Genomic DNA, 13,313 nt, shown 5'->3' on the forward strand with positions numbered 1-13,313 from the left:
CCCACTGCGAAGCCTCTTCTAAGGATGCCTACCCTGAAGAAGTTACCCTCCTCCCTCCGGAAAAACCTCAGTGGATCTCTCTCCCATTGCAACTCTCTCGTAATCTCTTCGGCCATTTCTGATGAAGGGTCTAGGCCCGAAATGTCAGCCTTCCTGCTCCTCTGATGCTGCTTGGCCTGCTGTGTTCATCCAGCTCTACACCTTGTTGTCACAGATTCTCCAGCATCGGCAGTTCCTACTATCTCAGGGAAAAGGAGTACTTATTTTAATTTCTACTCTCTATTTAAGGAGCTAACATGTATTGGGATATAGTTCCACAGGCGCTAAGTACGACAAATGCTAGTATCCTTATTGAAACCCCCTACAAGAATTCAGATATTTTCCTGCAAAATCAACTCCAATGTACTAAACGCTATGTCTAGATGATCGAAAAGAACCTCCCCTGCCATGTCCCATTTCTTCAACTCTCAAGTGACCAGTGCCCAGGTGACAACAAAGAAGACACTACAAGCCAGTCTGGAGCCCTCCTTGAAGTACGGCAGCATTGGGAGGAGCTTGCTACCAATTGTTTCATGTGTTGACAACTCACCCATCAAGATACATCACACTCTCCATCCAAAGACCGTATGATGAGGCAGAGCAGCAGTAGAAAAGGAACAAAGGGGAAGAAAAGCCTACAATCCAGATCCCACCAATTTGTCCTACCACAGTATCCATGGATCTGCAGGGTGAGAACCAACCTGTTCACTCACACAAAGACTCATGGCAGAAGTTGCAAATCCAAGTAGACATCATCGTTGAATTTGTTTTTTCTTTATTCATTCACAGGATGAGGGCGTTACTGGCTAGGCCAGCATTTATTGCCCATCCCTAATTGCCCAGAGGGCAGTTAAGAGTCAACCATAATCAAGGAACAGCTTATGAGAACATTTTAATACCTCTTTCTGTTAAAAAAAATCAGCATGCTATTTGATCACAACGGAGGTAACATAGTTGATCCTTATTCTGTTCTCACCCAAAGTTTATGTGTAGACTCATCATCTGACTGTGTATACATGTTCATTCCATCAGGGAGACCCTGTCTGATTTCACTCATCCATAATCCCAGAGCATTAAGCCCAACTGCAGTGACCATTTCTCCATCCTGACTCAGTTAGTTGCCAAAAACTAGAAAAACTGAAAGAACTGCAGATGCTGTAAATCAGAGACAAAAACAGAAATTGATGGAAAAGCACAGCAGATCTGGCAGCATCTGTGGAGAGAAATCAGACTTAATTGCTTTTCCAGCAATTTTTATTTTTGGCACCAAAAACTAGAATCTTTCCAGCCTATAAGTACCAGTTCCACACCAAGTATTAACGTTACCAGATGAGCCAGTGATGGAACTAAAAGAGTGCTGAGGAACCAAGAGAGAAAAAGTGAGAGAAGCAGGGATGAACTTTATCGCGACTGGCATAATTCCAGCTTGTTAATTTTTATTATGCATTCACAATGAAGCATTGCTGCGTTTTAATACTTCCTTATGTTGAAGCTGTTAGGTATCCTCCTGAGAGTAAATCACAGACTCCCAATGCAACATTAAACACACAGCGTTGTTTTTCAGAAGTGTAAAATTTTCCATTGTTTTTTTCCAAAAATCTGTTGTAGTTTATTGGGGTTCGGTTATATACTTATGCATACCTAAGGTTTCTTAATGCTAGCATTAAGTTCTCAATAAGTCACATTAACTATGCAGCCTTATGTAAAGCTAACACATTTATGATAGTTCACCATAAATATTTTTATTTAATTCTGTTTTTATAAAATCCACACAGCATGTGTGATAGCGTTCTGGTGGCGAGGAAATGTGGATGTGGATTTTATGTGAGCCTCCACCCATTGCACTTGATACAAACTTCAGGCACAATAAATGAATGTTGCAGGAATCTCCCAGCAGAATTAGACAGGAGCTTCACTTTGCTGTGTTAAAACACTGAATTGCTGCTGTTGCAAAGCTTGTAGTATTTATTTCTACCCCTTGGCTAAAAGTTTCAGGTGAGCTTTTGAACTGTGTTTCTGATACATTTTTCTGGTCTTGTTGTTTTACTTTTGGCTAATTCTATGCCTGATGAGGTTTTGTAGCACTCAGTATTGTGAAAGATCCATTCCTAACATCATGGCTAACTCAATGGGAATCCCAATTTGCCTTAATGAGTTGGTTAAAAAGAGGAGGAGGTAGAGAGAGATATATAACTTCACTGTACTTTTGAATATAGGCTTATATTTTAGCAATGCTTTACTGTAAATAACCAGATAATCGGTTTTGGTTGTTCAGAGAAAAATATTAGATATGACATATTTGAAATGGCTATCACAGAATCTTTTATACGCCCATGAGAGGACAGACAATGCATCAGTCTAATAGTTTATCCAAAGGTGGCACCTTCAGCAGTGCAGAGCTCCCTCAATACTGCCCTGAGTGTCATCCTCAAGTCTTTGCTCCATGTATTTGTTCCATGACTTGACACAGAGTTAAGACTCATGCAAACTGAACCATGGCTTGTACAATATATAGGCTTGACATATTACATCAGAGAAGGTGAGTTCCTGTTCACCATTATGGTCCTGATTGCCTACAACAGAGACTTACTCGAACTTGTCCAATGAACACTGTATTCAAATCCTGCAATGCACCAAAAACAATGTGACGGAGCTGAGCCACATGCAAGTTGATCTGCAGTCAATACATTGTAGAGCTGGAGGAACACAGCAGGTCAGGCAGCATTAGAGGAGCAGGAAAGTCGACGTTTCGGGTCAGGACCCAAAACATTGTTCCCAAACAATGTAATACCTGAGCAATTTCAGGGTGATTTTTGTGGCATGGACAGGGCCGGCTCACTGCACTGTATGAGCCACTACTTACGATAAAGCTTGTTGCCACCATCCATTTTGAGTAGAGGAGATTATAGGGCCTATTTGGTCTAGTGAGGGAGAGCTCCTGACCTAACTAGAAACGTTTCTCGTGATTACCAAGATATAGTTCATCACAAGGTAGCAATTAGTTATGTTTACACTGATATGATAGACATTGTTATGGGAACTTTGAGGAGGACAAGATGTTAAATGTTCCTTCTTTGAGATTCTAAGCTTTTCAGCACACCTCAATATGAGCCCTTTTAAATCGTTATACAACAGTTTCTGCTGTCTCTCTTTAGTATGCATCCTAAGCAGGATTAAGAGTCAGCTGTTACTCTTTATAATTTAAAAGCCTGAAATGTTAGGTCCTGCTATATGACATGAAGGCTCCAGTTGCTTTATTCCAAATATGTGGTAAATGACTTGGCATGTTTACTTCCCTAAAACTGCCTTATTTAATGTAACCATTCATTCATTCATGGGCCCCATGTTTTCTATTTCAGTGATGTTTTTGGTTTCCTTAACGCTTCTGTGCTGTGGATTGGAGAACAGCAGAAGACCCACATGTATCACCATATGGGATGGGAGCAGTGGTAGACCCTTGAACCTGCTCTGCCATTCAGTAAGATCATGGCTGATCTGTTTCTGTTCCAAATTCATCATACTTATCTATCCCGATAACCCTTAATTCCCTTACCTGACAAGAATCTATCCAGCTCTGTCTTAAAAATATTCAATGACCTCACCTCCATCACCTTCTGAGGCAGAGAGTTCAAAGTCACCCAACCCTCTGAGAGAATTCATTTGTCTTCATCTCTCCCCCTGAATGGGTGGCTCCTTAATTTTATAACAGTGCCCCTCAGTTCTGGTCCAACCCACAAGAGGAACCAACTTCTCCACTTGCACCTTGTCAAGACCATTCAAGATCTTATACACTTCAATCAGATTACCCCTCACTTTCCAAAATGACACGTCACTGATTTCTGGTAAGATTTGAACTGTAGAAAATAGGCTCAGAGGTCAGCATGATCATTGTCAATCCTGTATCACAATGCCATCAAGTCATATCAAACCACAGGGCTGCTCTCTCATTAGAGAGAGGCAAGTGGTGGTGGTTTAACCTGAGGGCCACCGTACCTCCAGTGTGGGAGAGGTTAAGAAGGAGTAACCCTAGCCAGTGTGGGGATTGAACCCATGCTGGTGGTATCATACTGCTTCACAAACCAACCAGTCAGCCAACTGAGCTAAAACGACTTCAACCTCTGAAAGCTATCTGCTTCTTTCTTGAAAATATTCAGTGACTTCACTCCACAGCCTTCCTGGTTAAACAATTCCACAGGTTCACTGCTCTCTGTTTGAAGAAATTTCTCATCTCTGTTCAAAATGGCCTTCCGTCTGCCAGGAGACCGTGATCACTGGAATAACACTGTCCCTGCATCCAGTCTGTCCAGCCCCATTAGAATTTGAAATGTCTCGGTGAGTTCCTCTCTCATTCTTCCAAACTCTACTGAATCCAGAGATAGTAGGAACTGCAGATGCTGGAGAATCTGAGACAGCAAGGTGCAGAGCTGGATGAACACAGCAGGCCAAGCAGCATCATAGGAGCAGAAAGGCTGACGTTTCGGGCCTAGACCCTTCATCAGAAATGGGGGAGGGGAAGGGTGTTCTGAAATAAATAGGGAGAGAGGGGGAGGAGAAAATAGGTGGAGAGGAAATAGACAGGTCAAGGAGGCGGGGATGGAGCCAGTAAAGGTGAGTGTAGGTGGGGAGGTAGGGAGGGGATAGGTCAGTCCAGGGAGGACGGACAGGTCAAGGGGGCGGGATGAGGTTAGTAGGTAGGAGATGGGGGTGCGGCTTGAGGTGGGAGGAGGGGATAGGTGGGCGGAAGAACAGGTTAGGGAGGCAGGGACCAGCTGGGCTGGTTTTGGGATGTGGTAGGGGGAGGGGAGATTTTGAAGCTTGTGAAATCCACATTGATACCATTGGGCTGCAGGGTTCCCAAGCGGAATAGGAGTTGCTGTTCCTGCAACCTTCGGGTGGCATCGTTGTGGGACTGCATCCTCAGACGACATGTCCATCCTGGGCCTCCTGCAGTGCCACAACGATGCCACCCGAAGGTTACAGAAACAGCATCTCATATTTCGCTTGGGAACCCTGCAGCCCAATGGTATCAATGTGGACTTCACAAGCTTCAAAATCTCCCCTCCCCCAACCGCATCCCAAAACCAGCCCAGCTCGTCACCGCCTCCCTAACCTGTTCTTCCACCTATCCACTCCACCCACCTCAAGCCCCACCCCCATTTCCTACCTACTAACCTCATCCCGCCCCCTTGACCTGTCCGTCCTCCCTGGACTGACCTATCCCCTCCCTAACTCCCCACCTACGCTCACCTTTACTGGCTCCATCCCCGCCTCCTCGACCGGTCTGTCTCCTCTCCACCTATCTTCTCCTCTATCCATCTTCTATCCGCCTCCCCCTCTCTCCCTATTTATTTCAGAACCCCCTTCCCCTCCCCCATTTCTGATGAAGGGTCTAGGCCCGAAACGTCAGCCTTTCTGCTCCTATGATGCTGCTTGGCCTGCTGTGTTCATCCAGCCCTGCACCTTGTTGTCTACTGAATCCAGACCCAGTCGATCTAATCCCACCTCAAAGGACAAACCTACCATTCCAGAAAGAGACTGAAGCTTGCTGTGGAAATAATTGAAAATCTGTTACTGAAAAAAGAGGGTGGTGATGGAGTCAGGTTGCAAACAAGAACAAACATTTGAGAGTCTTCAAAGCAACAAATTTTTAAAGCTTTCTGAACACAGGCTAACAATGCATGTGTAGTTTGTGCAGTGATTCTGGGTGGCGTTATGTAATTTAGAACCATAAAGGGCGGTTGAATTTAACACCTTGAGAACACAGTGCGCATTGTGAATTTTCAGTAAACAAATATTGTTAGCTTGTGAATTGTTTAAAGTGAGTAATTTCCAACAGTATCTGTACTCCTTTGGCACTATGAAGGTGCCATCAAACATCTGGCTTTGTTTGCCTGGACTACATATCATTGGCAATGATTCAACAAAAACTGGCTTGAGGCATAAATTTTGATAGGTATGCATGAGAGGTGTTCTAGCTGAAGCTCCTTGCTATAAGAGTATTAGCTTTTCCTGAGTGCTTCAACACTAATTAGACACATAACTGTGTCGTTATTGACCACATGAGGAATATGCGAACAATTTACATCAGGATGCAACCATGAACTTGTCATTTATTGGGATTTGTTGTTTGATTGCTGTGTTTATATAAGGAGTTACATTGCTTCTTGTATGTCAGCACTTTTAAACTGAAGAACCAATATTTTTCCCCTGACTCAAAGCATGTAGTGTTGCTTAGACACGTCTATGGTCTAGTCACACCTCTTTGCATTATGACTGGTAATTAGGTTAGGTTATAGTACACTGCAATGTTTGTCTAATTACATTGTATTAAGTTCAGGGAAATGTAACTGTGGTTTTCCTTCCTTTCTGTTCAGCAACTCTTCTATATTCCCATCCACAGAATTCGTAATCTGGGGTCTTAAACATTATTGTTCCTCTAAAGCTAAAGCACTGAAATGAAAGAAGGAGACTTGGTTCTTATTTTCAATGTACTGTCAATTTTCTGTTGATTCACTGTCACCGCCTAGTGAGTTTTGTAAAGTGTAAAGTTTCCAGCAGCGGTCAGGCTGCATGAAATGCACGCAGTATGCTGGAGGCAAAAACCCTCAAAGTCCTTGAAGCCTGGTTCATTATGTCTTTCTATATATCTTACAGCCCTGTTCATATTCCAGGCCTGTTTTCATTGATGTTATTGGTACATAGATCTTACAATAAAACACCAAGATCTGTTAATGCGAACAATTTAAGGCTTATGTGATGGATTTATTAATCACACAAAAGCTTTAGTATATAACTTATGGTAGAGTGGTTCCTTCAGGCTGAACTAGGTCCACCCTTGCACCCAGGACTTTTAAGTAGTCAGCAACGTATAACAAATGAACATCGGTGTGTGTGTTTCCAGTATCTGTAGATCCGCTGGAAATGCTTACTTGGGATCCTGAAGAATATTTTAAAGGGCATTTACCAGATATACAGAAGCAAGACTTTTGCCTTGTGCCTGACTGTGTTAGACTTCGTTGTGACAAGGGCAGGAGACACTGAGTGCCAACCATCTATGGGAACTCCCTCATGTAGAATTTTAATGGAGGAGAAGAATGTCGAAGAGCCTTGTCGAATGAGGAAATAAACGTTGACAGTTCGTGCTGTGCTCCTGACAATCAACAGCTTCTGTCACAGTAACAGGAGTAGGCCATTCAGCCCATCAAGCCTGTCCCATCATTCGAGATCACAACTGATTATCTCCTCAAAGCCATTTTCCTGCGATCGGAGAGAATTTCAAAAAAATACACAACCCGCTGAGTGAAGATATTCCAGTCTTAAACAGAATGAGATTATATCCCCTAATTCAAGAGCCAGCAGCCAGGGGAAATATTCAATCTACGTCCTCTTTGTCATGCCCTGTAAGAGATTTGTAAATTCCAATGAGCTTCTCTGTCATTCTTTGAAACAAAGCACAGTGATGGTGGCATAGTGGTGAGCATAGCTGCCTTCTAAGCAGTTGACCTGGGTTTGCTTCCTGGCTATCGCAAGATTATGATTTTAAAGTCTAGCGTTCGTTGGCTTGCCTGAAGAAAAAGCAACACTTTCATTCTATGAATAACAATTTATTCACATTGGAAGTAAATCAAATGGAGCTCTATTCCTGCACTGCTGTCTACCTCTGCTATTTGGTTTCAAGTACCTCTAGACATCGAGTTTGTCTAAGAAAAATAAACAAACAGTGAAATTCACAGCTGACATTTGGAGAAACCTGGGTGGGGGAGCTCACAGCAGGGGAGCGGCTAAGTGGCTAGTTTTAAAGTGTAACCTTACTGTTTTTCTTTTGTAAATCTAGAATAGTGAGTCAACTGCGTTCCTATTGATTATATATTTTTATTGATATCTGTCTCTTGCTTAAACTTTAAAAATATAAAAAACATAGGTACCAAGTTAGCCTGGAGCAATGTTTTTGAGCTATTTTCTGGGTCTGTAGGTTGTTAAGGTGGCAAAGATGACCTTTAGTAGAGTGATGTGCTCTTCCTGTCAGATGTGGAAGGTTAGGGAGAGTTTCCACGTTACTGATGATATGTCTACAGGAAGTGTGTTTGGTTGCAAATCGTATCATTCACATGGATCAGTTATTGTGGTAGTTAGAGGAATTTATAGGAGCTAGGGGCTGTGATGGATGGCAGTTGCAGGAAGGGAGATAAACTGAAGATACAGTCAGGTAGATGGGTTACCTCCAGGAAAGGTAGCAGAGCGAGGCAGGTCATATAGCAGTCGCCTGTGGCTACCCATTTCTCAAACAAGTATGCTGTTTTGGAAAATATAGGGCGTGATGGACAGTCAGGGGAATGTAGCACTGACAGCTCAGGTTTCTGGAACCGAGACTGGCTCTAATGTAAGGAGGAGTATGTCAGGTTCCAAATGATCGATTGTGGTAGGGGACTCACTATTCAGAAGCACAGACATTTCTGCAGCAGGCAGTGAGAGGAGAGAATATAGGAAGTTAGGCAGGAATTTAGAAAGGAGGTCCTTGAAGGTAGTAATGTCTGGATTACTTCTGGTGCCTTGAGCTAGTGAGGGTAGGAATAGGAGGATTGATATGGGGTAGGACCCAGGGAGATAGCGAGGAAAGAGAGCAGTCTGAGACCGGTACAGTTAGGGCAGGCAGGAACAAGGCAGAGAACAAGGTAGGACTGATAAATTAAACTCATTTATTTCAATGCAAGAGGCATAACAGGTAAGGCAGATGAACTCAGGGCGTGGTTCGTGCATTGGGACTGGGATATCATAGCATTTCAGAGGTGTGGCTCAGGGATGGACAGGACTAACAGCTTAATGTTCCAGGGTTTCGATGCTATAGGAAGGATAGAAAGAGGGGCAAGAGAGAAGGGGAAGTGGTGTTTTTGATTAGGGATAACATTACGGCTGTACTTAGGGAGGATATTCCTGGGAAGCTGTCCAGGGAAGTGATTTGGGTAGAACTGAGAAACAAGGAAGGGATGATCATCTTATTGGGAGTGTACTGTAGACCTCCCCCATAGTCAGCGGGGAATTGAAAAACAAATTTGTGAGGAAATCACAGTTATCTGTAAGAATCATAAGGTGGTTATGGTAGGGGAATTTAACCTTTCCAAACATAGACTGGGACTGCCATAGTGTTAAGGACTTGGATGGAAAGGAATTTGTTAAGTGTGTACAATTAAATTTTCTGATTCAGTATGTGGATCTACCTACCAGAGAAGGTGCAAAACTTGACCTACTCTTGGGAAATAAGGCAGGACAGGTGACTGAGGTGTCAGTGGGGGAGCACTTTGGGGCCAGTGACCATAATTCTACTAGTTTCAAAATAGTGATGGAAAAGGATCTAAAAGTTAAAGTTCTAAATTAGAGGAAGGCCAATTTTGATGGTATTAGGCAAGAACTTTCAAAAGTTGATTGGGTGCAGATGTTCATAGGTAAAAGGACGGCTGGAAAATGGGAAGCCTTCAAAAGTAAGATAACAAGAGCCCAGGGACAGTATGTTCCTGTTAGGGTGAAGGGCAAGGCAGGTAGGTGTAGGGAATGCTGAATGACTAGAGAAATTGAGGTTTTAGTCAAGCAAAAGAAGGAAGCATATACCAGATATAGACAGCAGAGATCAAATGAATCCCTTAAAGAGTATAAAAGCAGTAGGAGTATACTTTAGAGGGAAATCAGGAGGGCAAAAAGGGGACATGAGATAGCTTTGGCAAATAGAGTTAAGGAGAATCCAAAGGGATTCTATAAATATATTAAGGACAAAAGGGTAACTAGGGAGAGAATAGGGCCCCTTAAAGATCAGCAAGGCGACCTATGTGTGGAACCGCAGGAGGTGGGGGAGATACTAAATGAGTATTTTGCATCAGTGTTTACTGTGGAGAAGGATATGGAAGATATAGAACGTGGGGAAATAAATAGCAACATCTTGAAAAATGTCAATATTACAGAGAAGGAGGTGCTGGACATCTTAAAATGCATAAAGGTGGATAAATCCCCAGGACCTGATCAGGTGTACCCTAGAACTCTGTGGGGAGCGAGGGAAGTGATTGCTGGGTCCCTTGCTGAGATATTTGTGTTGTCAATAGCCACAGGTGAGGTGCCAGAAGAGTGAAGATTGGCTAACGTTGTGCCACTATTTAAGGAAGGTGGTAAGGAAGAGCCAGGGAACTACAGACTGGTGAGGCTGACATTGGTGGTGGGCAAGTTGTTGGAAGGAATCCTGAGGGACAGGATTTACATGTATTTGGAAAGGCAAGGACTGTTTAAGGAATGTGTTAGAGTTCTGAGGAAGGGTCACCGGGTCCGAAATGTTAACTCTGATTTTTTTCTTCACAGATGCTGCCAGACCTGCTGAACTTTTCCAGCAACTTTGTTTTTGTTCCTGATTTACAGCATCCGCAGTTCTTTCCTTTCATTCTGACTTTCATGTTGGGAAATGTCACCATTGGATTTCTATCCCTGGGTGGTGGAATGGGAGACTGCAGATTAATGAGGCAAGAGTGTGTAATAATGAGGGTGATAATGAGCGATAATGCATGCTAAAAACCTCTTGCTACTGACTAGCAAGAATCTCATTTAGATGTCTAACACTTGGTTGGAAAATGGGATCTCTTTTATTGATTTCATCCCTTATTCGGAGAACTACCTCACCCCTCTTACTTTTTATCTGTCCCACCTTGGATATTCAGTTCCCAATCTCAGTCACCCTGAAGCCATTCCTCTGAAATGGCAATTTAAATCATATTAATTTATCCCAATTTGTCCAAGCAAATCAACAATATTTGTGTGACTGCAACATGCATTTTGATAGAATACCTCTAATTCAACATTTTAAACATTACTCTCCTATGATCCTATTTCATGCTTGCCATTTCTCGATCTGTCTTTTATTTTTGCTTATTATTCTCCTACTTTCTTTTACTGTATTTTCTTCCGTAGAATCTTGGTTCGTTTTTAGTTTCCAACTCGCCAACAGCATGAGCTCATTTCCCTGTGAGAATGTTAGCCCTGGTCTTGTTGAAACCACCAGCCCCAGAATTAGACCCAAAGCGTCAGAAATGTGATTCCCTCCTTGCCCCTCAGTGACATTCTTAGCCCTGACACCAGGGGGCAGTGTATCATTCTGGAGTCTGTTTAAGGCTGCAGAAATGCCTGTGTGTACTTCTAACTAACGGATCCCCTAGTGGTGTCATTCTGCCCTTCTTCTTCTTTTGTCCTGCACGACTTAGTTGCTTATGGTAAAACTGACTGCATTCTTCTGAGGAACCATCATCCTCACCATTGTCCAAAGCAGAAAATGACTTGCAAGTCAGATCATAGAGTCATAGAGATGTACAGCTGGGAAACAGACCCTTTGGTCCAACTCGTCTATGCCAACCTAGATATCCGAAATTAATCTAATCCCATTTGCCAGCATTTGGCCCTTATCCCTCTCAACCCTTCCTAATCATATACCCATACAGATGCCTTTTAAATATTATAGTTGTATCAGTCTTCACCACTCCCTCTGGCAGCTTATTCCATATACGCACCTCCCTCTGTGTGAAAAAGTTGTCCCATAGGTCCCTTTTAAATCTTCCCTCTCACCTTAAACTTAAGCCTTTTAGTTTTGGAGTCTCCTACCCTGGGAAAAAGACTTTGGCTATTCACCCTATCCATGCCCCTCATGATTTTATAAACCTCTAAAAGGTCATTCCCCAGCCTCTGACGCTCCGGGGAAAATAGCCCCAGCCTATTCAGCCTCTCCCTATAAATCTAAACCTTCAAGCTGGCAACATCCTTGTAAATCTTTTCTGAACCCTTTCAAGTTTAACAGCATCTTTCCTATAGCAGGGAGACCAGATTAGAACACAATATTCCAAAAGTGGCCTCACCAGTGTCCTGTACAGCTGCAACATGGCCTGCCACCTCCTATACTCAATATCCACCTACAGCAGTATTCGTTTAGCCACAAACCTGTTTGTCTGATGATTGGGGCCTGGCTAGTCTAATGGCAGCTTTCTGAATCTGAAAGTCCTGAGGGAAAGAGAGAGAGTAGCTTGCTTGCTAGCCTTCAGCTGTTGTTCCCTTGTTCCCCCATGAACTGATGGAATTTTCCAATTCCTTCATTTATTGGTGTGCTACCCTATTCACCACTTTCTGCTCATTGTCATCATAGGATTTTCTTCAGTGCTTTTCCTCCTGCTCCCTCATTATCATCATCCTCCTCCTCATCAGTCTTCTAACAGTTATTGAAATGGATATGCAGGAATGAAGAATAAACTTAAGCAAAGAATGAGTAAGAACTCCTTGAATTCTGGCTCTGTGCTATTGCACAGAGGTTCAATGATTCACAAGTTGATTAGTAAGCTTCATAGTGAATTAGGAAGAAGACAGAGTTTTTCCCAGCAACATTTTTCATGTGAATGTAGTCGTACAGATGTCCTGATTGCACAGAGCAGTGTCCCAGCTATTCCCTTTTCTAAAATAATGGTTTTTAATTAGTCCGTTCACTATAGTACACTTCTTGGACTGGTGGGACTCCAATCCAAATATCAGGCCAAAGCTAAGGGCTCTGCGCCACAAGATCCTTCTAAATGTTTTAAATCAAAATGTAAATTTTCCTGTAACTACATTGAGGGACTTAGACATGGATTAGCATTTGAGGAGTGTTCCCAAGGTGGCAATGGGCAAGTGATGTATCGGATCTGCTGCTATCACCCGGATAAAGGGGAGGGAGAGGTTATGAATTTTTGTCTATAACTAATTTATCATTAGGGCAGCTGGCGAAATGTATAACAGCCTGACTTAGTGCCCCTTTAAGAGTGAAGATGTGAAATGTAGCTTCTATTTTTCATTTCAGGCAGGCTAATAGTTTGTTGGTGCCCAAGCAATAAAGGTGATCTGTTGTCACTTGGTCATCCTTTCTAGGTCATTGATTGTCTTCGTCTGCTAGTGCTGCAGTTCTGGGAATGAGAGAGGAGTGGCATTTAGTGCCAATGCCACCCTATTCTATTGGCATGTAATATATTTTTCTGCGGTTTCCTCCCATAGGCACCCAGCTGTACTTCTCTTTGTTGCATTGCAGAAGGCCATGAGATCCAGATCTTCATGACTGTTTTCCTGCTCCCTTCTCCAGAGCCTCTGCCAGATCACAACGTTGAATATAAGAGCTGGGAGGCCATTGGTGAGGCTGCTTTTAGAATACTATATAGAATTCTGATTGCCCTTCTGTACACAGGATGTTGTTAAACTTGAAAGGGTTCAGAAAAGATTTATAAGAGTGTTGCCAG

This window comes from Rhincodon typus, chromosome 26 (assembly GCF_021869965.1).
Source record: "Rhincodon typus isolate 14 chromosome 26, sRhiTyp1.1, whole genome shotgun sequence".
NCBI classification, from domain to species: Eukaryota; Metazoa; Chordata; class Chondrichthyes; order Orectolobiformes; family Rhincodontidae; genus Rhincodon; species Rhincodon typus.